General features: G+C 35.0%; 1 protein-coding gene across 3 annotated transcripts in view; it reads right to left on the reverse strand.

Moving 5' to 3' along the window:
- The window catches only part of KLHL1 (kelch like family member 1), a 354,119-nt gene that overhangs the window by 315,690 nt on the left and 11,764 nt on the right, over positions 1 to 26,665 (reverse strand). Inside the window, exon 1 of one of the 3 annotated variants that reach the window (XM_053216359.1) lies at positions 25,042 to 25,188. The exons of the other annotated variants lie outside the window; for them this stretch is intronic. The gene's annotated coding sequence lies outside the window, so the exon portion shown is untranslated. Of the gene's footprint in view, positions 1 to 25,041; positions 25,189 to 26,665 lie in introns of those variants that run through there. 3 annotated transcript variants of the gene reach the window in all.

Raw genomic sequence — 26,665 nt, forward strand, 5'->3', positions numbered from 1 at the left:
CCGTAATTGCTTTTGGAGCCTGTGAGAGGCACTATCTTTCATCATTACCTCTGCCATAACCATTGCTCTCCTCAGGTAAGCTCATCTACCAGTGGAACAAAATGTTACCTAAAACTGGAAGGAGGTACAGAAGGAATAGGAACCTAGATTTGCTATCCCCAAGAAATCTAGTAAGAAGGAAGATTCCAGAAACAGAGAAGCCTGCACAGTGACTAGTGCAGACCTACTAGTCCTCTGGAACATTCAAATTATCTCAGACACATAGATCATCACTCCCTAGCCTCCTTTATGGGGAAGTGCATAGCAGGTTTAATTACTCTATTAACCCTTAAGGCTATTTTTAATGTAAATAAAAAATGCTTGGGTTTGTTTTACTAAGGAAATTATCATATGGAAACCAAGCTAAATTTAAATCAATTTTAATTTAACTTTTTCTGAGGTATGTATCCAATTTTATTTTTTTCCAATTTTTTTTTACGTGTTTTCTCTCTTCTTAATTTTTTTCAGGTTTATTTAGGTACAATTGGTAAATATAAAATGGTAAGATATTTAAACTGTACATTGTGGTGATTTGGTTTAATGTACACACTGTGAAAGAATTCCCCCAATCTAGTTAATTAACATATCCATCATTTCACATATTTATCTTGTTTCTTTTGTAAAAATATTCAGATTCTACTTCTTAAAAAATTCAAATGTTTCTAAGTATTTATTTAGTCAATGTTATTTAAATTAATTTTAGAGTATGTTTTAAAAGGAGCAGAAACATGTATCAATGCTCCTAAACTTAACAGAATGCATACAGTAATAAGTTTTGTACATGCTTTATAATTACACAGTATCTGTCACAGGGTTATCATTATCCTTTCAACAGAATGTGCTGTTCCTTTTCAAGCTTTTCTTTGATCATGGTAAACCATATGTTATTCACTCAAGTTTTGACCATTAGACCTATCATATGGTATATGTGAAAATAATATCATTTTTAATTTTATTTACAGTTATATTAATAAATTACAATGATTTTAAAGTCATTAAGATCTTCTAGAATAAGGTATATTGTATTGGGTATAGCTAATTGTTTTTAAATTCTTGATCTTTTTTATGATTGCATACATTTGAGATTTAGACCCCAAGTTAAGTTTCACAAATTTTCCTTCACCTACAAGGAAATTCCAATATTGTATTTGGGGTCATTACATGCAGAGGGTATGCATATGTTCAGCTGTTTAAAAATGTGCCTATTCTGTGAATGGAAATAGAGATGTATACGCTCATCTATGAAAGAACTAAATCTTGTAGCTTTATGTAAATTCTGATATAGAAAATTGATAATAAATTCATGCAAATTGTTGAATAATTTGTTTGCTAAGGCCATCAGGGGTTTTTTTCCCCTGATAAAAATAACCCACATTCAGTTAAAACTATTAAAAATTTAGCTTGAGAGTTAAAATGTTCTAGAAACTCAGTCTTAGGGGATATTCATGTTTTCCTGAGTTTTAACTCCAGGAACCCTCTACTAGAGTCTTACCATAAGATATAAGAAAAATTTCCTCTTGCTTCCAGCAGGGCAAGGAAAAAAAAATAATTCTTTTGCAATAAGAGTTTTCTGTTCCCTTTAACAAGTCCTAACCTCAAGGGAAATTATTAAACTGTTGTATCAAAACCAAACCTATCGGGATTTTATCAAAATTTAATCCATCTGGGGGAAGCAAAATACCCAACTCGGGCTCACTAAAAGACTGAGAGCTAACTATAAGACTTCCAAACCCCACGCTCTACCACCACATTAATAATACTCTTATATAATAAAATATGATTATAGCTAAAAGAACTACAAGACTTAGATGTTTTTTAAAGAGTCTCTAGGGATACCCAAGGAAAACAGAAGAGCACCAGAGGAAATTTTAGGCTCTGCCACAAGAGCTTCTAACTTGTAGCCAGACTACCATAAAACCTCAGTTCCTTTTACCTAATACATTATGCATTGTTTTTAACAACAACAATAAAAATTGCAAATCATGTAGAAAAATGCAAAAAAATATAGTCTTAAGAAACAGATCAGATACCAGACTCAGCATCAGAACCAGACTCAGATATAGTAGAGATTTTGAAATAAGTAAACTTGGAATCTAAAATAACTATACTAAGAAATCTAATGGGAAAATTAATGTGCTAAATATAGCATGCCAAAGTCTTTAATAGGAAAAGTAGACAACATGCAAGAAAAGACGGGTAATATAAGCAAATAGGTAGAAACTCAAAGGGAAAAAAGGAAATGCTGGAATTCAAAAACACTGTAACAGAAATGAAGAATGCCTTTGATAGGCTCATCAGTAGACTAGACATGGTTGAGGAAATAACCAGTGAGTTTGAAGATATGACAATAGTGGGGTGGCTCAGTTGGTTGAGCAGCTGACTCTGGCTCAGGTCATGATATCATGGTTTGTGAGTTTGAGCCCCACATCAGGCTTGCTGCTACCATCAGTCCAGAGCTCACTTTGGATCCTCTGTCCTCCTCTCTCTGCCCCTCCCCTGATTGAGCTCTCTCAAAAATAAATAAACATTAAGAAAAAAACAGAAGATATGACAATAGTAACTTCCAAAACAAATTCAAAGAGAAAAAAAGAAAACTATGAAACAGGATATTCAAGAACTTCAGGATAATTACAAAAGGTGTAGCATACCAGAAGGAAAAGAATTAGAGAAAGGAAAAGAAGAAGTAGTTAATGTAATAATGACTGAGAATTTTCCAAAACTAATGACAGGCACCAAACCATAGATCCAGAAAGCACAGAGAACATTAAGCAGGGTAAATACCAAAAGTTCTGTATCTAGGCATATTGCATTCACTTCAGGAAACCAAAGACAAAGAGAAAATCTTGAAAGAAGCCAGAAGGAAGGTAAAAAACAAGTAAACAAACAAACAACAACAACAAACACACACCACCCACACACACACACAAAACAGAAACAAACAAAAACATATCTATAGTGAAACAAGGTAAAAGTTATATCAAACTCCTTTAGAGATTTGTCTTCTATAAGCAATAAGAGAGCAGAGTAAAATATTTAAAGTGTTGAAAGAAAAATAAAACAACAGGGGCACCTGGGTGACTCAGTTGATTAAGGGTCCTGGTTAAGGGACTTTGGCTCAGGTCCTGATCTCAAGGTGGCTTATGAGTCTGAACTCTGTATCTTCCTCTGTGCTGACAGCTCAGAGCCTGAAGCCTGCTTCAGATTCTGTCTCCATTTCTCTCTGCCCCTCCCTGACTGGTGCTCTGTCTCTCAAATATAAATAAATAAATGTTTAATAATAAATAAATAATAAATTATATATATATATATGTGTGTGTGTGTATATATATATATATATATATATATATATATATATATATATCTCCACCAAACTAAAATTCTGTTTCCAGTGAAATTCTTCTTCAAACATCAAGTATAAATAAAGACAATCTCAGACAAACAAAAATAGAGAAAATTTATCATCAGTAAGTTGGCCTTGTAAGAAGTGTTGAAAGTTATTCAAGGAGAAGGTAAATGATATTGTTCAGAAACTTGGATCTACCTAAAAAAAGGAAGAATTGTGGAGAAGGAATAAGTAAATGTAATATATAAAACTTAATTTTCTCTTACTTTTAATTGATTTAACAACCTGTTCAAAATAAAAACAATAATGTATTTAGTAGTTAATAACTTGTGGATAAATAAAATAAATGATAGTGATGTTATGAGTAAATGGAGTGAGGAATTGGGAAATCTCTGTCATAAGGTACGTGCAGTATCTGTGAAGCTGTGGTGATATTTGGAAAGGTATTTATATTACTCATAACTATGTATTTCAAACACTAATGCAACCACTAACTTTTTTAAAAGAAGTATAATTGATAAGCTAAGGGTAGAGAGAGAACTGAATCAGATAAAATTCTCAATCAAAACCAAAGAAGGTAGAAAAAGTAGAAAACAAAAAAGAAACAAAGAATAGCAGCATATAGAAAACACAATACAGTAGATACAAAGAGAAAATGCAACTATTAATCATTTTAAATGTGAATGGTCTAAATAAAATAAAAGACAGACTCTCAGAGTAATAAAAAAAATAATAAGGCCCATCTGTACATTGTCTACAAGAAACTCACTTTAAATATAAAGACACAAATAAAGTAGAAATAAAGGAATGTAGAAAGACATGCCAGGCTGACACTACTCGAAAGAAAATTGGAGAAGCTATCTTAATTTCAGATAGCACATACTTCAGAGCAATGAAAGTTTTAAGGAGCAGCATTACATAAGATAAAAGGGGCAATCAAGAAAACATAACAATCCTTAATATCTATATGCCTAATAATGGAGTGTCAAAATATGTGAAGCAATAGAACCACAAAGAGAAACAGATGATTCCACTGTTACACTTGGAGACTTCAGCACTCCCCTATTAGTGGTAGCCAGCTACAGCAGGCAGAAAATCAGTAAGGATGTAGTTGAACTGAACAGGACCATCAATCAACTGGATTTAATTGACATTTATAGAATACTTCATCCAACAGCAGAAAACACATTCTTCTCTAGCTCACATAGAACATTCACCAAGATAGATGACATTCTGGGCCATAAAACTCACTTTAACAAATTTAAAAGAACAGACATTATACAAAGTATGCTCTCAGAACACAGTGGGATTGAACTAGAGATCAATTACATGGATAGGTGGAAAAATCCCAAAATATTTCCAGTTTTTGAGACTCCTCAACAATATATAGATCAATGAGAAGTTTCAAGAAAATTCTAAAAATATTTTTTAACTAAATTAAAGTGAAAACACAACCTATCAATATATGCTGGATACATCAAAAAGAGTAATAGAAATTAATAACATCAAAAACATATATAAGAAGAGAAGATCAAAAATCAATAGTGTATGTTTCTACCCTCAGACTCTAGGAAAATAATAAAAGTAAAAACATAAATCAATACAACGCAAATTAGGAAAATAGAGAAAATCACAGAAATCAAAATTTGGTTCTTTGAAAGGATTAATAATATTGCTGAACGCCTATAGAGTCTAACCAAGAGAAAAAGAGAGAAGACACAAATTACTAATATCAAAAAAAAGAGGGATTACCACTACTGAACCCATAGAATTTTACATAATTAAGGAATATCATGAACAATTGTATGGTCACACATCTGGTAATTTAAATGAGTGTATCAAGTTATTGAAAGACACAATCTGCCAAAACTCACTGAAGCAGAGAAACAGATAATCTGAATAGCCTTTAAAGAAATTGAATCAAATAAATAACAACCCAAAACCAAAAGCACACTGCCCAGATGTTTTCACTGGTGAATTCTATCAATCATTTAAAGAATAAATGATGCCTGTTCTCTAAAATCTGTTCCAGAATATAGAAGCAGGAACCATATTTTCTAACTTATACCATGAGGCATTATCCTAAAACGGAGTCCAAAGATATTACAAGAAAGGGAAACCACAAATGGATATTCTCATTAATATGTAAAAATCCTCAATATTAGCAAAGAAAATAGAACAATGTATACAAATAAGTATATACCATGACCAAATGGAATTTATCCTGGTTATGCAAGACTGGATCAACATTCATAAAGCAATTAATGGAATCCATCTAATCAATAAGCTTAAGAAGAAAAATCATATGATTGTATCAAACAGATGCAGAAAAAGCATTTGAAAGAAACATAACACCCATTTATGATAAAAGCTCTCAGCAAAATAGGAAAAGAGAACAACCTGAACTTGATAAAGAACACTTACAAAAAAAAAACAACTACAGCTATCATCATACTAATAATGGTGAAAAATTAGATGCTTTCCCTAGAAGATCAAGAACAAGAAAATGGTGCTGCTTATGTGCCACCCTTATGCAACTTCATACTGGAAGTTGTACTTAACACAGTAAGACAAGAAACAAAGTAAAAGCTATAAATATTGGAAAGGAATAAATAAAACTGTCTCTTTTTGCAGATGACATTATTGTCTATATAGAAAATCCTCTTCCCATATCAACAAAATAACTCCTGTATCTAATAAGCAATACATACAACAAAGGTGCAGTATACACCACATGGTCAATACACAAGTCAATTACTTTCCCGTATTCCAGAAATGAACGGACAGATTTGAAATTTAAAACACAGCATTATTTAAAACTTCCTACAAAAATAAAATGCTTAGGTGAGCTCTAACAAAATATATATAGGGAGACTACAGAACTCTGATGAAAGAAATAAAAGCTCTTAATAAATGGAGAAATATCTATGCTCATGGAGAGGAAAACTCAATATCATTAAAATGTCAATCCTTTCCAATTTGATCTGTAGATTCAAGCACTCCCAGTCAGGATTCCAGCAAGTTATTTTGTGAAAATTGACAAACTCACTCTAGAAGACAACAGAGAAGAAAATCTATGTGACCTCAAGATTGGCAATATGTTTTTAGACACAACACTAAAATCCTGATTCATAAAAGAAAAACTTGGTAAGTTGGATGTCATTAGAATGAAATACTTCTCCTCTGCAGAAGATTTTCTGGTTTTTTTTTCTTTAATTTATTTATTTATTTTGAAAGAGAGAGAGTGTGAGCAGGGAAAGAGAGAGAGAATCCTAAGCAAGCTCCATGCTGTTAGTGCAGAGCCCTGATATTGGACGTGATCTCACAAACCATGAGATCATGACCTGAGCCAAAATCAAGAGTCAGATGCTTACCCAACTGAGCCACCCAGGCTCCCCTTTGCAAAAGATTTTCTTAAGAGAATGAAAAGACAAGCCACATACTGGGAGAAAATGTTTGCAAAATACATATCTAATAAAACCACTACATCCAAAATATACAAGAACTCTCAAAAGTCAACAATAGGAAAAAAGCAATTAAAAAGTAGGCAAAAAATCTGAACAAACACCTCACACACTCATAGAGACAGAGAAATACAGATGATAAATAAGCATACAAAAAAAGATGTTCAATATCATGTCATTAGAGAACTTCAAATTAAAATAACAATGATATACCACTATACAGATATGAGAATTGCTAAAACCCAAAATACTGACAAGACTGAATGCTGGCGGAAGATATGGAGCAACAGGTATTATCATTCATTGTTGGCAGGAGGGCAAAATGGTGAAGCCATTTTGGAAGACAGTTCAGCAGTTTCTTAAAAAGCTAAACATATTCTAATGTTTATATTCTTATGTTTATATTCTCACCTTATGATATATAGCAATTGTGCTCCTAGATATTTATTCAAATGTACTGAAAACTTATGTTTACAAAAAAGCCTGCACATTCATGTTTATAGCAGCTTTATTCATAATTGCCAAAACCTGGAAGCAACCAAGATGCCCTTCAAAATGTAACGGATAAACAAACAGTGCTACATACATCCATAAAATAAAATACTATTCAGTGATATAAAATGAGCTATCAAACCACAAAAAGGCATGAAAAACCTTAAAAGCATACTACTCAGGTGAACAAAACCAATCTGAAAATGATATATACTATATGGTTCCAGTTATATGGCAGTCTTGAAGAGGGAAAACTGTACAAGTTGTAACAAAATCAATTGTTGGGGCACCTGGGTGGCTCAGTCAGTTAAGTGTCTGACTCTTGGTTTCGGCTCAGGTCATAATCTCACAAGTTCATGAGTTCGAGCCTCACATCAGGCTCTGCTTGGGATTCTCTTTGACTCCCTCTCTCTCTGTCCCTTCCCCACTCGCACTGTGTCTTTAAAATAATAAATAAACTTAAAAAAATCAATTGTTGAAGGGTTGGGTAAGGGGAATGAATATGTAGAACACAGGGGATTTTTAGGGCAGAGAAGTATTTTGTATGATACAACAATGGTTGGGTCGATAACTTTAAACATTTCGCAAAATCCATGGAACCATATATCACAAAGAGTGTACCCTAATGTAAACAGCAGACTTTAGTTAAAAATAATGTATTAATATTGGTTTGTCAGTTGTACCAAATTTACCACCCTGATGCAAGATGTTAATAGTAGGTGAAACTTGGTGAGGTTGGGGTGGGGGCAGTGGGAACTTTATGGGAACTTTCCTTTCTGCTCTATTTTCCTATGAACTGCTCTAAAATAGATTCTATTAATTAATTAAAAATTGATATTGAGCTATAAATATTAGGGACTATTTTACAAGAACAAAAAGGTAAGGAAAAATAATATCTTATCCAATGGGATAGAAGCCATGCAAAACCTGCATATGTTCCGTGCCCTTTCTGTGATATTTACTGTGTTCCGTTTTGTGTTTTTTTTTTTTTCAAAGACTTTCTTCTCATTAAATAAAAGGTCAAGTAGAATTCAGTCCATATTTATTATTCTTTTAAAAATCTTGTACTGGAAAATATTCTATTAACCTGTTCTTTACAGGTGCCCTTCCAGAGGGCACCCAGCAGAAATCTCTGCATGTGTTCTGCCTGTTCTAAGCTGAGATAGGGAGGATTTAGAGAGCTGGCATAGCTCAGCTCTCTACGTGTGACTGGCATGCTCTAATGAAGGGAATTAACTCAATCTGGGCAAAGGAGAAAAAACATATTACAAAAAATTCTTAGACCACTTAAGCACCAGCCAACCATCTTCTTGCTACAACATCCACAGTGAGGAAAGTAGATTCAATTTCATCTGCTTATATTTAAAAGGTTATATTAAATAGGCTCCTCATTCACACATAAAAAAAAGTATTTGGGATTAGCACATTAATGATGTTCAAAGAGTTATTTAAATACCCCATTAGGTTTTTAATGACAAATTGAATCATAGAAAACTTTAATTTGTGGAACTTCCAATTTTTTCTCCAATTATTAATAAAAATGCAACAAAAAAAATTTATAAACTCAAAGATATTTGAAGGCTAGGGAGCTTAGTGAATGATATTGGCTTTGCAGTCAGACAAACAGTTTTCTAGAACTGGAAAACCACTAATGAGATCTGGGACCTTGTAAAGGTCAATTAACATTTGAGAGCCTTAGTCTCCTCGCCTTCTCTTCTATAAAATAAAAATGTGAGTCCAGCTAATGGAGTTCACTGTCAGCTTGGCTGTTCTTTTAATATCACCACACCATTCAGTGCACTGGTATAAGCATGTTTTTTTTTTATTATCAATGCATTTCAACTGAAATTATTTCACTAAAAATAAAATTTTGTAAGCATATAAAGTAAGGAACATGATATGCTTGATTAAATATTTATCAAAAACATGAAATGTGAGTTTGCTGCAATGAATCAGTTTAAACAACCAATTCTCTAAAATAATCTATCTCAAAATACACACACTGGTTTTCTCATTAGCTCAAATTATCAGGTCTTCCATTTGACAAGCTTTACAGTTTGATGGCCAGCAGAGGAATGGGATGGTTGTAAGATATTCAACCCAAGTAATTAAAGACAGAATACTCCAGAGTATGTGACAGAACTACAAGCTAGACAATTATCAACCATGTCATACACCCCACAGTTGACAAAGACCCTCCACACCTTCCTAGAATGCAGACCTGAATCAAGGCAGAGTCAGTAACTTCAGTAAATTTGTTCCATATCAGTGATGTCCAGACCAGGTTGGCCCTGAGAATCACATATAAGCTTCTTAACAATTCCTGTTCCCAGAGCCCTTACCACATTTACCAAATCAAAATCTCCCAGGATGGGACTTATCAATGGTTACTGTTCAACGATTCCCAGGTAATTCCCCCTGTATACTGAAATTCATAGTCCAAGGCATATATGCCATGGTAGATACCTAGTTAAGTACCAAGATGCATAATTTTCTCTGTTTATTATGCTTATGTAACCTGTGCTATTTCACTTTCTATTTCATCATGTCTAAAAAATTCTCTTTGTTAATGTCCCATCTAATCCAAAATAGGGATGCCTTTTATTTTAGTTTCATCAGCATAAGAACAGAGTAATATAATTTAAGACTACTCACATACCTTATAGTCTCAAAATTTTCAAAGGTGGAATAATAATAGCAGACATCTATATAATGGTTATAATGTGCTGGATATTGTCCTAAATGCTTTAAGACTATTAACTCTTGGGGCTCCTGGGTGGCTCAGTTGGTTAAGCATCTGACTTCATTTCAGGTCATGATCTCACGGTTTGTGAGTTTGAGCCCCATGTCTGGCTCAGCGCTGACAGCTCAGAGCCTGGAGCCTGTTTTGGATTCTGTGTCTCCCTCTCTCTCTGCCTCTACCCCACTCACACTCTGTCTCTCTCTCTCTCTCTCCCAAAAAAATAAACATTTAAAAAAATTTTTTTAAAATACTATTAATTCTTTACAACAACCCAACAAAGTCGGTAATATTACCCTCATTTTACAAATAAGAAAAAGAGGCTTAGAGAGGCTAAGTAATTCTCCCATGATCACACTTCTAGGTAAGGGTTAGATCTGGGATTTGAACTCAGGGTACTGAGATCTTAATCTATACGCTATATGGTTAATTTAGCTTATTTTACTCTTTTAGAATGTTTTGAGAATAGTTCCCTAGCAGATCTCCAGTGCAGGTTTATAGCAGGACATGACTGTGTATCCTGATTCAGTCTCTGGTTCAATAGGTGAGAGAAGGGATTTGTGGAAAGTACTGAGATGTATTTTCCTGTGGCAGTTACTGCCACTAATAAGGCATGGTGTTCATTAGTCAACATGCTGCTTGGTGCAAGAATTTGGCAGAGTCTGAAAGGATGCTCGTTGGCATGGGTCTCAGACTGCCTTTGTGTGTCTGCTAGTCTGTGTGCCGTCTGATTGGACCAGGGAATGAATCTGAAGTGTGTGCCAACATGGCTTGGCTCTTATTTCAGACACCTGTCAACACTTGGCAAGGGCTCAGAGGGTGCAGTCGTTAAGTGACCACAGGATCATTTATACTTCCCAAAAGAAAATCATAAATGCAGAAAGAGGTATGAGATAATTAGAGGAAAGAGCTTTAAAATTAAATCTTTTACAATATATTTTTAAAACAAAGTCATTCTGTATCTATCAGATAAACCTAGAGCTTAATATTGCCTCCTCACTTTGCTGTATCTCCTTTTCTCACTAGAACATCTGCTCATATTAGTTTTATAAGTGTGCTGACAGACTAATATATTGGCTAGTCACAATCATGTTACAATTTAGTTTTTTTTTTAATGTTCAAGCATCTTATTTATTTTTGTTATGTGCACATACATATACTCTTAATTAAAATCGTAAGTGCTCTTTATGTTTAGGATGAGCTATTTTTCCCAGCTTGATTTTCTCTTTTCTTTCTGCTCAATAGTACCTTATGGCAATCCTTCTAATCAGTACAGTGTAATGCGATTCAGTATTTTGATGTTTGCTTACTATTTCATGGCATGGCTGTGTCATTTATACTTTTGACTGTCTTTCATATTTTTTTATCGAAACTACAAATATACCAGTGCAACAAAAGTATTTTGAGAGGTTAATTTAAAACTGTGTTTCTAATGAGGGGTGACATTGTTCCCCAGAGGACACTGAGCAGTGTTCAGAGACACTTTAGGCTGTCACACTGGAGACGATTTGGTGGAAGCCAGGGATGCTCTAAATATGCTACAATGCGTAGGATAGACCCCACTACAATGATCTGGCCAGAATGTCAATTGCATCAAGGTTGAGAAAATCTCAGTTAAAGAATATATGTACTGTCAATATTTAAAGCCTTCTTCAGAACATTCCCCAAAGTTGTAACATTTCAAAATTTTCTGCCAAAAACATTAAAGAGTACATTTTGTTACCTGTTTTAAAGTCCCAACCCCAAGCTGTGTGGCAGGTCTTTAAGGTTTTTTTTGTTGTTGTTTTGTTTTGTTTTGTTTTGTTTTTTTTGCCAGGTTGGTGGGTGTGAATGAGATTTCTTGTTTTCATAAATTATTACCAAGTTTGAACAAAATTCTCATATTTGATCATCACTTTAATTTGCATATTATTATATGCCTATATATTACATGCCCGTTCTCCTACAGTTACAAGCATCTAAAATGACTTTTACAAATCATTGTTTTAAGTTGCCTTTTAGTTGGATATTTTTGGCCATTAAAAGTTTTAATTTTGGGGCACCTGGGTGGCTCAGTCAGTTAAGCACCCAACTTCAGTTCAGCTTATGGTCTCACGGTGGGTTTGAGCCCCGTGTAAGGCTCTATCTTGACAGCTCAGAGCCTGGATCCTGTTTTGGATTCTGTGTCTTTCTCTCTCTCTGCCCCTCCCCTGCTTGCACTCTGTCTCTCTCTCTCTCTCAAAAATAAACATTAATTTTTTTTTGAGTTTTACATTTCATTTAGTTAAATATTTCTATCTTCTTACTTTTGAGTTTTGTGCCTTTGATACACCATGGTCTACTTGTAATTTTTTTTCTTTTAACAACTATATATAGCACTATAACTCATACCCCAATGTAAAACACAGAACATTTTATTACCCAAAATAGTTCCTTGAAAAATCATTTTTCCCACTCTCGTGACTTATATATTCATTTCCTAATAGTGTCTTTTGTTTAGCAGACATTTTAAGTTTTGATTAAATTCAATTTATTACTTTCCTTCTTTCATGTTCAATGCTTTTTGATTCCTGTTTAAAATATCTTTGCCTACATTTATGTTAAAAAATATGTATACATTTTCCTCTAGAAGATTTATGGTTCTGGTTTCTGCAGTTACACATGTGATCCATGTGAAATTAAGTCTTATGTAGAGAATGTGCTAGAAATTGAGGCTTGGTTTGCCCAATAAAATTTTTTATCATTCTAAGCATAAATTATTTAAAAATTTTATTTCCCCATTGAATTGACTTGGAAATTTGACTGGATATTGATTGAACATGAATATATGACAGTCTATGTCTTGACTCTCTATTCTGTTCTATTGATCTGTCAGCTCTATCTATTTTTTACCCCAGTGCTACACTGTCCTGATTACTATAGTTTTATGTTAATCCTTGAAATTAGGAAGTACAGGCCCTGAATCTGTGCATCTTTGTTTTAAATTGTTATGATTATTTTATATAATCACTTTGCACTTCCACACAGATTTTTAAAATAGCTTGTCAGTTTTGTCAACAAAGTAGCTGGGGTTTGGATTCCAGTTGCATTAAATCTATAGTTTAGTTTTAGTAGAATGGACATACAACAGTAAGTCTTCCAAGCTATAAAAAAAAGGTATGTCTCTCTATTTCCCAGATCTTAACGAACTTCTCTCGAAAGTATGTTTTGTTGTGGGTGACTTTGTGCACAGCTGTCACTAGATGTGTTCCTAGGTCCTTGATGATTTCTGATGCCATTGTAAATGTATTGTTTTTAACTTCCAGTTTCAGATTGCCAGTACCATGTAGAAATACAACTGCTTTTAAATTAATTTTGCTCAACCATGATTTGTTCAATGGGTAACTATTCAGCGATTTTGACAGATCATTGTCTCCTTTGATATTATTCTTAGGGGTGTCGTATGTTTATGTTATTGTAATGTCATCCAGGACTTCCTTTTCCAGAGATATTGCAAAGTACATATCATAAAAAATAGTTGTGTAGAAATCTTAAAAATTATACCCAGTATCCTTTAAAATTCACATCGGAGCCAATACAAAACATAAGGGAGGTTTAGAAAAACCAATTTGTCCCAGTTTGCTCAGGGTTGTCTCAGATTTAAAGTTTTTTTTTTTTTTTTGATGTATTTATTTTTGAGACAGAGACAGAGCACGAGCAGGGGAGGGGCAGAGAAAGAGGGAGACACAGAATCTGAAACAGGTTCCTGGCTCTGTCAGCACAGAGCCCAATGCAGGGCCCAAACCCACGAACTGTGAAATCATGACCTGAGCCAAAGTCGGACACTTAACCGACTGAGACACCCAGGAGCCCCTGGGTTGTCTCAGATTTACAGCTCTAAGTCCCATATCCTGGAGAATACTTTAGTTCTGGGTAAGTGGCACAATTGGTGTATTAATTCTCTATTGCTATATAGCATGTCACCACTAATTAACAGCTTAAAACCATCCACATTTATTATATCCTAGTTTTCTTAGGTCAAGATGGAGGACTGACAAGGCTGCAGTCTGGGTGTTATCTTGTCTGATTTTCCATGTAGAGGCTCAACCGGAGAAGAATCTGCTTCCAAGCTTATTCTGCAGGCTCACCAAATTCAGTTCCTTGCTACTTAGAGCCTATCAGAAGATCCATGCCATGTGGATCTCTCTTTTGGTCCCCTTACAACATGGCATCAGACTTCCCCTAAGCAAGCAAGGAAAAGAGAATCTATACTGTATATGCTGCAAAGTATAGTCATATCTGTGTCTATATCTATCATCCTTTTTCCTTTGCAATATAATATAACCTAAACATGAGAGTTCATTACCATGATTTTTGCCATATGTTAGTTAGAAGCAAGTTACATGCCCCATTCATACTCAAGCAAAGAGACTATAGAGGGTGTGGACATGACCTCAAGCAGAGATAAACAGGGTATGGACATGATGACCATTTCCTAAGATCTATCTGTGACAACTCCCCCTCTGACCCCCAATAATGCATGCCCCTCCCACACACAAAATACAGTTACTCCTCTCCCCAGGTTCTCAAGAGTCAGATCCTGTTACAGTATCAACTCAAAGTCCCCAAATCCCATCATTTAAATCAAGTCCACAAGCAGATGAGACTCCTGTGTGTAGTTCATTAAGTACAGCTACTAATGCAGAATTCCTCTCCATTTGTGGGACTGTGAAAGTAAAGACAAAATATCTATCCTAAGAAGTCCCTATATATGATAACGAAACAATCATAAGGTAACAGCTAGGAGGAAAGGGGAAGTACGGAAGAGTCACTGCTCCACAGCTGTTCTGTAATCTATCTCCTGAAACTAGCTGTCTGCTGTTATTACATCCTGTTTTGCCCTGAACTTTATGACCAGGACTGTTTGTCAACATCTTAGCTTTGCTCATATTCTTACGCTAATTCTGTATGTTATCCTTAAGCGTGTGGGTGACAGTGGTTTCGTTATTGAGGTCCAAAAGAATGCACACATCCTCTGCCATAATACCTCCAAACACCAAATGAAATGGACTGGTACTGAAGACCTAGGTTATTCAAATAACCACAGACACTCACCTTCAAATAGATAAGGAAATAGGGGGGTAAAATCTAAGTATTTCCAGGCATTATAGTTATCAGAAAACATTCTTTAAAGGAGCACAAATATCTTTCAACTTTTTCTCTTGGTATCTTGAAATATCTCTCCCATTGTAAAAAAAAAAAAAGCAAAGAAAAAAATCAGGAAAAATGTTTGACACACAAAATGTATGTGGTGAGGTATAACTTAATTTGTTAGATTTTAAAGTAATTCTTTAATTCCAAATTTAAGTTTGTATGAGACATTAGGCTGCTTTGACAGAATATTTTATGACTTTATTTTCTCATGATATTTTTAACCAATTATATCATACTCAAACAGCTTTGCCACAAATAGATTGATTCATCCTTGGGGAATTAAAGGGTGGAGTATGAAGGCTAAGTTATAAAAGCTATGTGACAATTGGAACTGAAGTTCATACCGTGAACTGGCATATACATTTTATCAAGATCATATGTATATAAGGTCAGTGAATATGCTTGAATAATTAAGAAGAATTTCTATAATGACATTATTGGAGGAGAATATGCATATCTGATTGTGGAATTACATCTTTTACTAAAACATGGTAAAAGGCTATGTTTAATTTTACCAATCATGAGAACTAATTTTATTTTAAATTACCAGTAGTTCTTTCTAACATGAGAAAATTGGATTCTTTAAACAAGATATTATGTGGAAATGAGCCCTCTTAGGCAAGGCGGATAGGTCATCATAGAGCATCTAGAAATTTGTCTAAGATTTATGTTAAAGAAATGTAATGCAATTCTCTAAAAGTTTTTGATATAAGATCATATTGACTCAATCATCGCTGACTGGATTGAATTTGGGAAAATGGGGCTGCTTGGAAAAAAGGCAAAAGTTCACCTAGTAAAATTATTAGACTCATGTAGACTAAAATATAAAATTCCCATTCTTACATATCAGAAAACTGTTGGGTAGACTGTGCTCAAAAAGTTTAAATTAAGCTACAAGACTCCACATTTCAGTTCTCCATCTAAAGCAGAAGAAACCATTTTACTCTGAGTGTAATTTGACTTCTTTGGGAGAAAACTGGAGACTGTCATTTTTACATATAACTTGAATATCTTCCTTAGCTACTTAAGTGAGTTTAAGACATCCTTTTGATCTCCATCACTCCCTCCTCTGCCTTCTTCATTGGAACACTTAACTGTCAAACTTTTTTCTACCTGTTTGTCCAGTTTTCCTCTCATACTGCTCCAAATAAACAAAATAAAGAATTATACCTGTCCCTCAACTCACTTACATGCTGAGTCAGCCAACAGAATTGATTGTAAGAGAAGTGAGAAAGGAGTTGAATAAGTTTCAGTGGCCATGTTCTCCACCTAGTCCCCAGTGCTACTAAAAATAGTATTTTCCTGGGGCTCCTAGGTGGCTCAGTTGGTTGGGTATCTGACTTTGGCTCAGGTCATGATCTTACAGTTTGTGAGTTCGAGCCCTGCATCAGGCTCTGAGCCTGGAGACTGCTTTGGATTCTTTCTCTCTCTCTCTCTCTCTCTCTCTCTCTCAAAAATAAATAAACATTTAAAAAATTGTCTTTTCCTTATTTCAATGCCGATATAACTTACCTTCAAGCTACTGTTTCAAGGACTCGGAGATAGTATTCATAGTCAACCCTAAGAGTGATTAAAAGCCTAATTACTGTTTCAAATAGTAAGCATTGCTTCAGTCATTGATCTCTTCAACATAACCAATAGTATCAGGATCTAAGTGAAATTTGGGATGGTCCTGGGACTTTAGGACTCCTTATGAGAGAGCTTACTGCAATAATTTCAAAATAATTTTTTTACAGTGATTGGCAGAATTCTCAAGAGTAAAGTTAAAGATACTTAAGATCTAAGGAAGGGAAAGACTCATTCTACTTATATTCTCAGGATTATTAAGAATTGATGAAGTAATTGTGGGACTCAGTGAAAAATGCAAGTGAAGAAAGTGATTCAACATTATTAGGACTTTTAAGAGGGAAAGGGCAGATTATTAAACCAAATGTGGGACCCTCCTAAGCACGGCCCCGAGAGACTAGCAGATCGAGTGCACATTAAGTTGGTTCTACCAGGAATATGGTTACGGCTTTTTTTTTTTTTTGAGACATTATGCCAAATTTGTAACTTTCATTTTATGCCAAGTCATTTCTCTCTCTCTCCTTTTTGTTGCCAGCAATAACATCCTTTAAAAATGCAATACTATTTTATGCTTATTTTAAGAGAGGCTTTAAGGAGTGTAATTACAACCTGGCTTGCTATCTCTTATTATAGGTTAAGATGAGTGAAATCTTCTAATAAAAAGACAGTATTAAGATAAAGGGGGGGGAAGATAATCAATTGAAGGCTACTGGAAGGACAGGAAGAATATGTTCTAGATTCCACAGATCAAAGCAGACCAATAGGGATTTGGAGCTAGATTACATCCTGTTTCTCATGCTGTGTAAAATGAGCCCCTGATTCCACTGCCATGTAAATTATTGGGGGAAAATTCTCTTCTATAATCCTCCAAATAGAAATTTAGTGGCGGGGCATCTGGGTGGCTCAGTCGTTAAGCAACTGACTTCAGCTCAAGTCATGATCTCGTGGTTCGTGAGTTCGAGCCCCGTATAGGACTGTGTGCTGACAGCTCAGAGCCTGGAGCCTGCTTCTGATTCTGTGTCTCCCTCTCTCTCTGCCCCTCACCTGCTCATGATCTGTCTCAGTCTCTCAAAAATAAATAAAAAATTTAAAATTTTAAAAAAATTAAAAAAGAAATTTAATGGCATTGCCAATAAGATGATTCAATTCTAGTGTAATTAATGTGCATTATTGGACTTTTTGAGAATTTTTCAGCAGTGTCTTAGGGAGAAAATTCAAAATAACCTTTCAGAACAGCTCCATTTGGGAAACTGACAAGGGCTTGTACTTAACAATAAAAACCTCCCAATGGTAAGAGTTCTGAAAAGTATTTGCTGTGGTAAAAAATAGATTTAAAAACAAAAATACCATAAGCAAACCTCAAAGCAGTGGAAAAGTTCTTTGCTCAATGTATTATAACTTGACCCCACTTTCTAGGTAAGAGAGGGATGTGATTAGTAGATTTATCAATATATAGTCTCTTCTGAAGGAAATGGAATAAAGAGGAGAATCAATTGCCAGATTATCTAATCTGAGTGAGGACAAAACTTAATTTGAATTACTAAGGCAACAGTTAGCTAAATGAGAATACTATGGTTGTAATTTACTAGCTTCAGGACAAGATGATCTGAAAGATCTACCTACAGTTAGAATTAAAACATGTTGCTTGTATAGACTCTGAAAAGTTATCCTGATACTGTATTTCATAAATTCAAAGAAACTTTCAGAGAATTAGTTTAAAGAGAGCCCAGTGTTTATTTGCTCTGTTTATCCTTTTCTTTATTTTCTTTATAATAGCCAATGGACCATTGTGGAGAACGTTGTCAGGTTAATACGCAATACTAGTTTCAAGGTTACATGTTTTACTGACAAAGTTCTATATAAAAAATCTTGAGCAAATTACACGTGTCAATAATAAAGCCTAGGAAAAACTCTGGACTGATGGGAAAGTGACATGCTGCAAGCATTTTCAATCTAGTTTCATTAACTCTGGTATTATGGACCACACTCCCAACGCTGTTAGCTCAACTGCTATGGTGTAATGTTAGTCTCCAAGAGCCCTCAGATACTCTGCCATAATTCACTCAAATCTGCATGTGAGGTGGGTCAGGCAGACTTGGAACCTCATGTAATTCAGCAAGACACAGACTTAAGAATAGTAGGCCCATTGTTTCCTTCTACTCAAGAGTCCATAAATTTGCCTTGCATGACTTGAATGTGTGGTCTTTTTCAAATACAAAAGTTCACTTGAATTATAGGTAGTACGCTTTTAACATTATATTTATCCATTATACTTTTATATAATTTTAAGTAATTGAAATCATTGCATTTTGTAAGGTAGACACTCTTAATTCTTTTTCAATATTTTTGGGGAAAAAATAAGCAAATTTTGAGAATCTTTGAAAAGTTGGGGAGAGTGACGATATGAAAATATTGACACAGGTTGCTCCTGACTGACTTCAGTCTCTCTCACAAAAAGACAAACTAACAACTATCCACAGATAAAACACCATTGTGAAAATCCCAGCATTTGGCATTAAGGCTGTAGCCCCTCTTGGACCACAGAAACTGAGAAGGACCTCATTGGTTTCCCTTTACTCTCATCACTCCTGCCCTGGGCCAGCATAGCACCTCACCAAGAGAGCCACCCCAGGTTTTTTCATGGGGGAATGTGAGCCCCAGGCAGACATCCAGGTCTCATTGCCCAAGGATCATGAGGGGAAATCCATGGGTGCTCCATCACTGGGGATCAGATAGAGATAAAAAAAAAAAAGGGTGGTGCTTATAGCAACCAGTGCTTAGACCTTGGCAGACTGAGTCCCTGCTTAATAGTAGCACCCAAACAAAGATCCCAGCCACTGGCTCTTCCCATCTGCAGGGCTGAGCTGGTGGCCCCATCTGGCCAGGGAGCTCAGCTGGCCATTGTGACTGATTTAAGTTCCCAGACAAGAGGTTGTACTGTCCATGAAGCCCATTCTATGCCTCCACTGGGCAGGGGACCAATTTCAAAGCTCCACCTAACTGCTAAGCACATTCTACAGCAAGGGTAGAAGAGTAAATGTACAGCCCCACCCAACTACTATGCATGGCCTCCAGTCCCACTCCACCAGGAAGCCTAGTCATAGAATCCAGGCAGACCTGGAGCCCATCCTACAGACCACAAGGAACCAAGCCAGCAGTCCACCTTGGCTGTTGAGCATAACTACTGGCCCTGAATAGCCAGAAAGCCTGAACAGTGACCCTGGACAGCCTGGGAGCCCATCATCCAGTACCGCCCAGCCTACAACCCCACTCAGCAGTAGAGCCCACCCTGTGGCCCTGCCCAATTGTTGAATACAGCATGGGACCTTATCCAAACATGCCTTGCCCAAATTGCGGCCCACTAAATCATGGAATATAGAATTCAGCCCTACCCAACCAAGAGCCTGGATAAGACCCTGTTCAAACACAGACCACAGCCTGCATCCCCACCCAACTGCAGGGTACAACTGAAGGCCTTGCCCAACAAGAGAGTCCAGACAGTAACCTTACATAACAGCACAGTATAGCCAAGGGCCTACCTAATTGTGAAGCCCAGCCTGTGGCCTTACCCAATTTGGGGGCATAGCCAGTGGCACCATCTGGTCAAGGAGTACATACAACCTGAGGGCCAACCTAACCATGAGCAATTGTGGAGCCCAGACTTCAGCTGTGTGCAATTAGACTCTCACTAGTAGCATCACCCTGTTAGAGAACAGAGTCTGTTACCCCACACCCAGATACGGTTGCAAAGCCGAACTAGCCACAGAGAATATCAGGAGCCCTACCCAACCAGGGAGATTACCTAGAAACCCCACTGGAATAAGAGCTCAATCAGCAGGCTAATCCAGTCATGGAGCTCAGCCAGTGGCCACCCCCCAACACACTCCACCCCTACCTCAGCCACAAATCTCAGAGCATGCACAGGCAGTGGGCCTCAACCAACTAGGGAACTTGATAGTAGGCCCTGCCTGCCTGTGGGCAATACCCACAGCTGATAGATCTAAAATCTCAAGCTGAGCAGACTGGAGAAGATCTTTCCTTTAAAAAGTGAACCTGAAAAGTGTGGAAGCATGTATCACTTACTCAAATGCAGATGCCAACACAAGGTACAAGGATCACAAAGAATCAGGCGAACACATCACCGAAGAAAACTAATAAAGTTCTAATAACTGGTCCTAAAGAAAAGGAGATCTATGAACTGTCTGACAAGTAATTCAGAATAACCTTTTTAAAGGACTTCAGTAAACTACAGAACACATAGACAACTAAATGAAATTAGGAAAACAATGCGTGAACAAAATTTGGAGTTCAACAAAGATAGAAACTATCAAATTATCAAAGAGGAGGGAACACTCCAAAACTCATTTTAAAAGGTCATTAATTACTTTAATAGCATAGTGAAAATTGAATATAAAAAAAGAAGAAAATCTTTCCTAGCAATTTGTTAGTAAGTTAGGATATTTTGATGTCCTTGTTTATCTGCTATATTATATGGTTTTAACTGCTTGATCATCTCTCACATTGTTTTCAAGGGACCATGTATCTTCTATGTGAATAAATGACCAATAGATGGCAATATTACTCTTCTTGAACACCTCCAATAGGCATTTGCCAAAGTTTGACACCCATTATATGCATCATTCTCAAAGTCAATATTTAATAAAATAATTTTTTGCAACCTTTCTTAGCTTATTAATTTAAAAATAGGATTAAAGTTTAATGTAACACATTAACAACATAGAAAACAATAGACACACATAGTCTATATGTCTTATAATCTTCATGTAACAAATGGAAAATATGGTGTTTGATTTAATCATACTATTCTCTGATCTTACAAAGGAATTTACACATAAAGAGATGCATGTGGAGATTTCTTGTTTTTAATTTATACTATAATGTAATCATATCTCACACATATCTCAAATTGCTTTATGCATTGAACACTAGTGTTATCTGAGACATTCTACATAATTTATTCTTTTCCTACTTATATAACCTTACAGGATATATTTTATATCGTATATTTTATATTGTTTGTTTTACAAAATGAATATAAAATGATTTTTTTCATTCTTCTATTGACGAAAAAGCATGGAGCATGGGAGTTTCTTAGCATCAAAGTGCTTCTATTTCTGAAGGATATGTTCTCAAAATTTGTATTCCTGAATTAAAAGGCTTTATATTGTTTCATACCATAGATATTGTCCCATGGCTCTCTCCACACCCCCACACCAAAGCAAATTACATTCCCACCAGCAATGAAATATTCCTAATTATTTCTAACCCTGTATATTATAACTACATAAATTTAAGCCATTTACTTAATAGAAACTTGAGTATAAGGAGATAATTTCTATTTTAGATATATTTGCTATTTGAGAGAGATTAACCTTTTCTATCATAAAGCTTCTATAATTATAAGGAATCACAAATTTGTAATTTCAAGTGTATCACTCATTCTTCTAATTTTTAACTGCCAGAATTTCTCTGAAGAAAGTCCAAAATAATTGCCAATTTACTTTATACATTCAGTTAAATTTATCTGCACATTTAAATACAATATGTTTTTTTATTTTTTTAATATAATACTTATAAAAAGTTATACTTAACCTCACAATGTAGTTATGGCCAGTAAGAAACAATAGGAAGGATGTTTCCTGAGATTGTGGCTATCACTGGTTTTTCACAATTGAATATGTTACTTTGATGTTCTTTTACACAGGTGGATAATGTTACATTGGCTCACTTTGGTATACTTCTTGACTAGCTCCTGGACCAATGTAATTCTCCAACCTGGTAGACAGTTGGATAAAGTTGAGTGAAATATAAAGCTACCGATAAATTCTTTTCTTTTCTAAAGAATTAATATAGGAAATATTTTAATTAATATGTCAAACTCAGCATAGAAAACTATAGGCATGTGTGTGAATATTGAGAAACTATCTTAAAGTAGAGCTGACTAGACATACTTTTAAGTTCCTTGAGGCTCAAGTTTTTGATATTAACTTCTTGGTTCCAATAGCATTCCTTTCAAGTGTAATGACATGTTGGATATTTCAGAAGTGTTGTATTGTTTGGGGAAGTTATTTACCACTTCAAATTAATAAATTTAAAAAGCATATTTTGTTAAATATTTTGTGAGCTTTGTAATTATATATGGCCATCTGTATTGTGTGTGTGTGTGTGTGTGTGTAAAATTCACTGAAGATGTAGCTGTTTATGCTGGAAGTGATTTACCATTTCTCGGCTTTCCAAATGTATCTTATTCTTAGTGTTGTATAAAAGAGGTCCCTTTCCAGATTATGTCAACTTTTTATATTCTGTGGCCACAATCTTATTCAAGGCCAGATTCATGTGTGTGGACCTGTGTAGTCAGATAGGGACCTATGTTCAGAAAGGCCCTTGGTTTTATGCTCTACTGTCTGGGTCCTTCAATTATTATTAATTTTAAAAACATTTTATACATTTTAATTATTAATAATTAATAATTTTCATTTTGCCTCAGGCCCCACAGATGACACAGCCTGCCATAATGACAGCACCCAATCCACTCTCTTATCCATGAAAAATGTCTCTCAAATGGTTGGTGAAACATATACTAGTCCCAACCTCTCTGAAAGTACCTCTCAAATCTACCAACTTTTCACCACTGGTTTATATGAAACTATATCCAATTAATCTCACTAATGCTCTTAACACTTACTACCATCCTTGACCATTGCACAAAACACAAGCCTCAGTAGTGATCTGTCCTTTCATAACCTTATATACATAAAGGTGTGGAATTGTGCCTCAGCTGACTTTTTGAGATTTTCAATCTGAAACATGCATTATTCCTTTCAAAAGTGCTTTATAAATCACTTTGCCTCCCTTGCACCCCTCTCATTGGTAGGTTATTCATATTCTTCCCATCTGTGGTACCTGGAGGTAGTGTCTGGAAATGTCTAGCACTACATTTGTGCACCTATGAGCCTTTCCTTCTCAAGCAACAAAGCCCTTTCTCTTTTGAAGACTCAAATGACTTGTTTGTATTCATATACTTCATATTGCTGTTTTTATGCCTTCTCATCACTGAAGACATTGACACCCTTCAAATCCAACTATATTCCTGGGCATATTCAATCTTCTATAGATGACTTATCAAATAATATAGCCCCTGCTTCCAGCTCCTTGAATTGTACACCTTTAACTCAAGTTACTAACTCATTCTCATGGCAACATATTTGATGCTCTCACTATCTAGGTCTATTGTTCATGTGAAATCTTAAGACCTTACATACTCTATAACTACACTTTCCTAAATTTTAATTTCTTTATTTTTTTAGCCCACTACAACTACTGCACAAAGACTAAGACCAAAAATATTTACATCAGCTACTTTACTGGACTCAGATTATTCAAAACAAAAGTCATTCTCTTCCCTCCAGCCTTCTGCATTATCCACTTTGTACCCACACAAAAATGTACATTCATTTGCCATTGCAGAATTGTAGATCTTCTTCTCTCATCCTTTCTTTTACAATTAAACCCCAATTAATTGGCAGATGTGGCATTTTATTTTCTAAATGCTTTCTTTCCTTCTGTCCCTTTTCTTAGTAAAGGTTCCTCACCAGGACTGTTGTTTTAGCCTTTCTAACATGGCTCTCCACTTTCAGCTTCCCCCATCTTTTCTCTGGTCCATCTCAAATATTGTCACACTAAAGTTTGAATCTCATCAGCTAGATTCATTCACAGTCACCATACATAAAATCCAAAATCTTTAGTATGATCGAGAAAGGCCCCCATTTTCTGATTATGATCTATAGCCCCAGCCACATCAACTGACATTTTACCCAGGCATAGCCATGCTAATTCATTTCTATTTTTTCTTCTAATTAGCAACTGCACATGCTGATGCTGGTCTGAACTTTATTAAGACCTTTTCAAAGCCTTCCTTTTCTGTACCTTTAAAAATCTCTTTTAAGATATATTTAGTATATTACAAGTTAAATTTCTAAAATTACTTAGTTTACTACTATTTTTTTACTCTGAAAAAAAGGGAGTTTTTATACTTCTCTGTATCTCAAGAAGCCAGCATATTGTCTGGAAATGTATTTCCAGACTGATTTCCAGACTAGTCCAAACTGATTTAAAATAGTCTTCATTAAGTGGAGGAACATTTAGCGTTTTCCTTGGGGTACATTTGGCTCAGAATATACCTTACGTGTTCAAATAGAGCTTACCTCAGATCTTAAGTAGTCAAAGTGCAGCCTAATTCATGCTGATATACTAGGAGTCAAGCTGAATCAACTATAGGTAAAGATCCACTGTCTTCTTTTGTGGTGGCAAGGCTAGAGGCCTTTAGATATGATGCATTTTTTGCCCTCTCCCATCATAGTCTAATAAAAAAATGAGATAAAAAGTAATTTAAGTGGCAACGGTGACATTTTCCTATACAAGTAGAGTGTACTCTAAAACTAAGGTTTTCTATTGCCAAATCCAGTTTTCTTTCTGTTGTAACATGCAACTGTGGAGGCTGATATATTTTTTAAAGTCAAACAATATTATTTTAGAGAAATATATGCCATAAAAAATTTTCAATATTTAAACACCATACATATTTCAGTTTGCAATGTTATAAAGACCAAAGATTTTTCTGGAGTTTATTGAAGAATAAGAATTAAAATATTTACCATACAAAGAGAAAAATTTGGTATGAGGCAAAGATAGAATATAAGAGTGAGAACAGATACAAAGGAGTTTTAAGATTCCCACTAGGTATATCAATCTGGGGAAAGGAAAAGAAAATTTACATTTAGAAAATATTTTTAAATTGTGTCTTTGAGGGGCCCTAATACTAATACAAATTTACTATACAATACAAATACTAACACTAAAACTAATTTAGTATACATTACAAATACTAATACAAATTCAGTATACTATACTATACTATACTATACCAATACAAATTTAACTTTACAATTGAAAAAGTATTTGATAAGAAATCTATCTAAAAGTCACAGGCTGTTGTTAGGGAGAATAATGACATGTAAATATTTTAGATCTATTAGGACAAGAATGAGTAAATAATGAGCCTTTTTTTCTCTGTGGGGAAACACGTCTAGTGGAATGTTCAAGTCATCTGGAAAAATCCAAAGAGGAATCAAAAAAGAAGATGGCACATAGATCATTCCTTTCTGAATCATTAAGGTAAAGTTCATGGATTGTATTGTTGCTCCTCTAGTACTGGCAATGGCGATGCTTCCACTGACTCATGATACAAAGTCCCTTGTGGTCACAAAGCAAGGCCTTCTGAACTTTCTTTGCAGAACACTTACTATAAAACTATTTAGCCTTCCCTTCTTTCTGATCTGCTGCCAAGTGGAAGGTAGCAAAAGAGTCGGTGTGAATATTTCATTATCAAGTTCTGCAAAATGTCACTGGATGACTTCTTAGGCCATGTATCAACTCAAAGAGGCATCTGACTCCAATAAATGATTCAAGGCAAGTTAGAATCAAATTTCTATTCAAAGTATGAATAATAAATACAATGAATAAGTTTATCTGACTTATAATAGGAGAAATATACCACACAGTTTCTTTGGCTCATCATAACATTTTTACATTCAATCATGGCATTTGAGGATCAGCTTATTCTTTTTTAAATAGCATAATGTTGTTTCATAAAATGGCTATTATCAGAATTATTTACCATTCCCTATTCATATATATTGTGATAATGACGCCACATTGTCTCTATTACTGTACCTTAATAACAAATCTGGAAATCAGGAAGTGTTAGTCTTCAAATATGTTAAATTATTTCAAAGTTGTTTTGTTTATTCTAGGTCCTTCAAATTTTCA

Source organism: Acinonyx jubatus, chromosome A1, assembly GCF_027475565.1.
Source record: "Acinonyx jubatus isolate Ajub_Pintada_27869175 chromosome A1, VMU_Ajub_asm_v1.0, whole genome shotgun sequence".
NCBI classification, from domain to species: Eukaryota; Metazoa; Chordata; class Mammalia; order Carnivora; family Felidae; genus Acinonyx; species Acinonyx jubatus.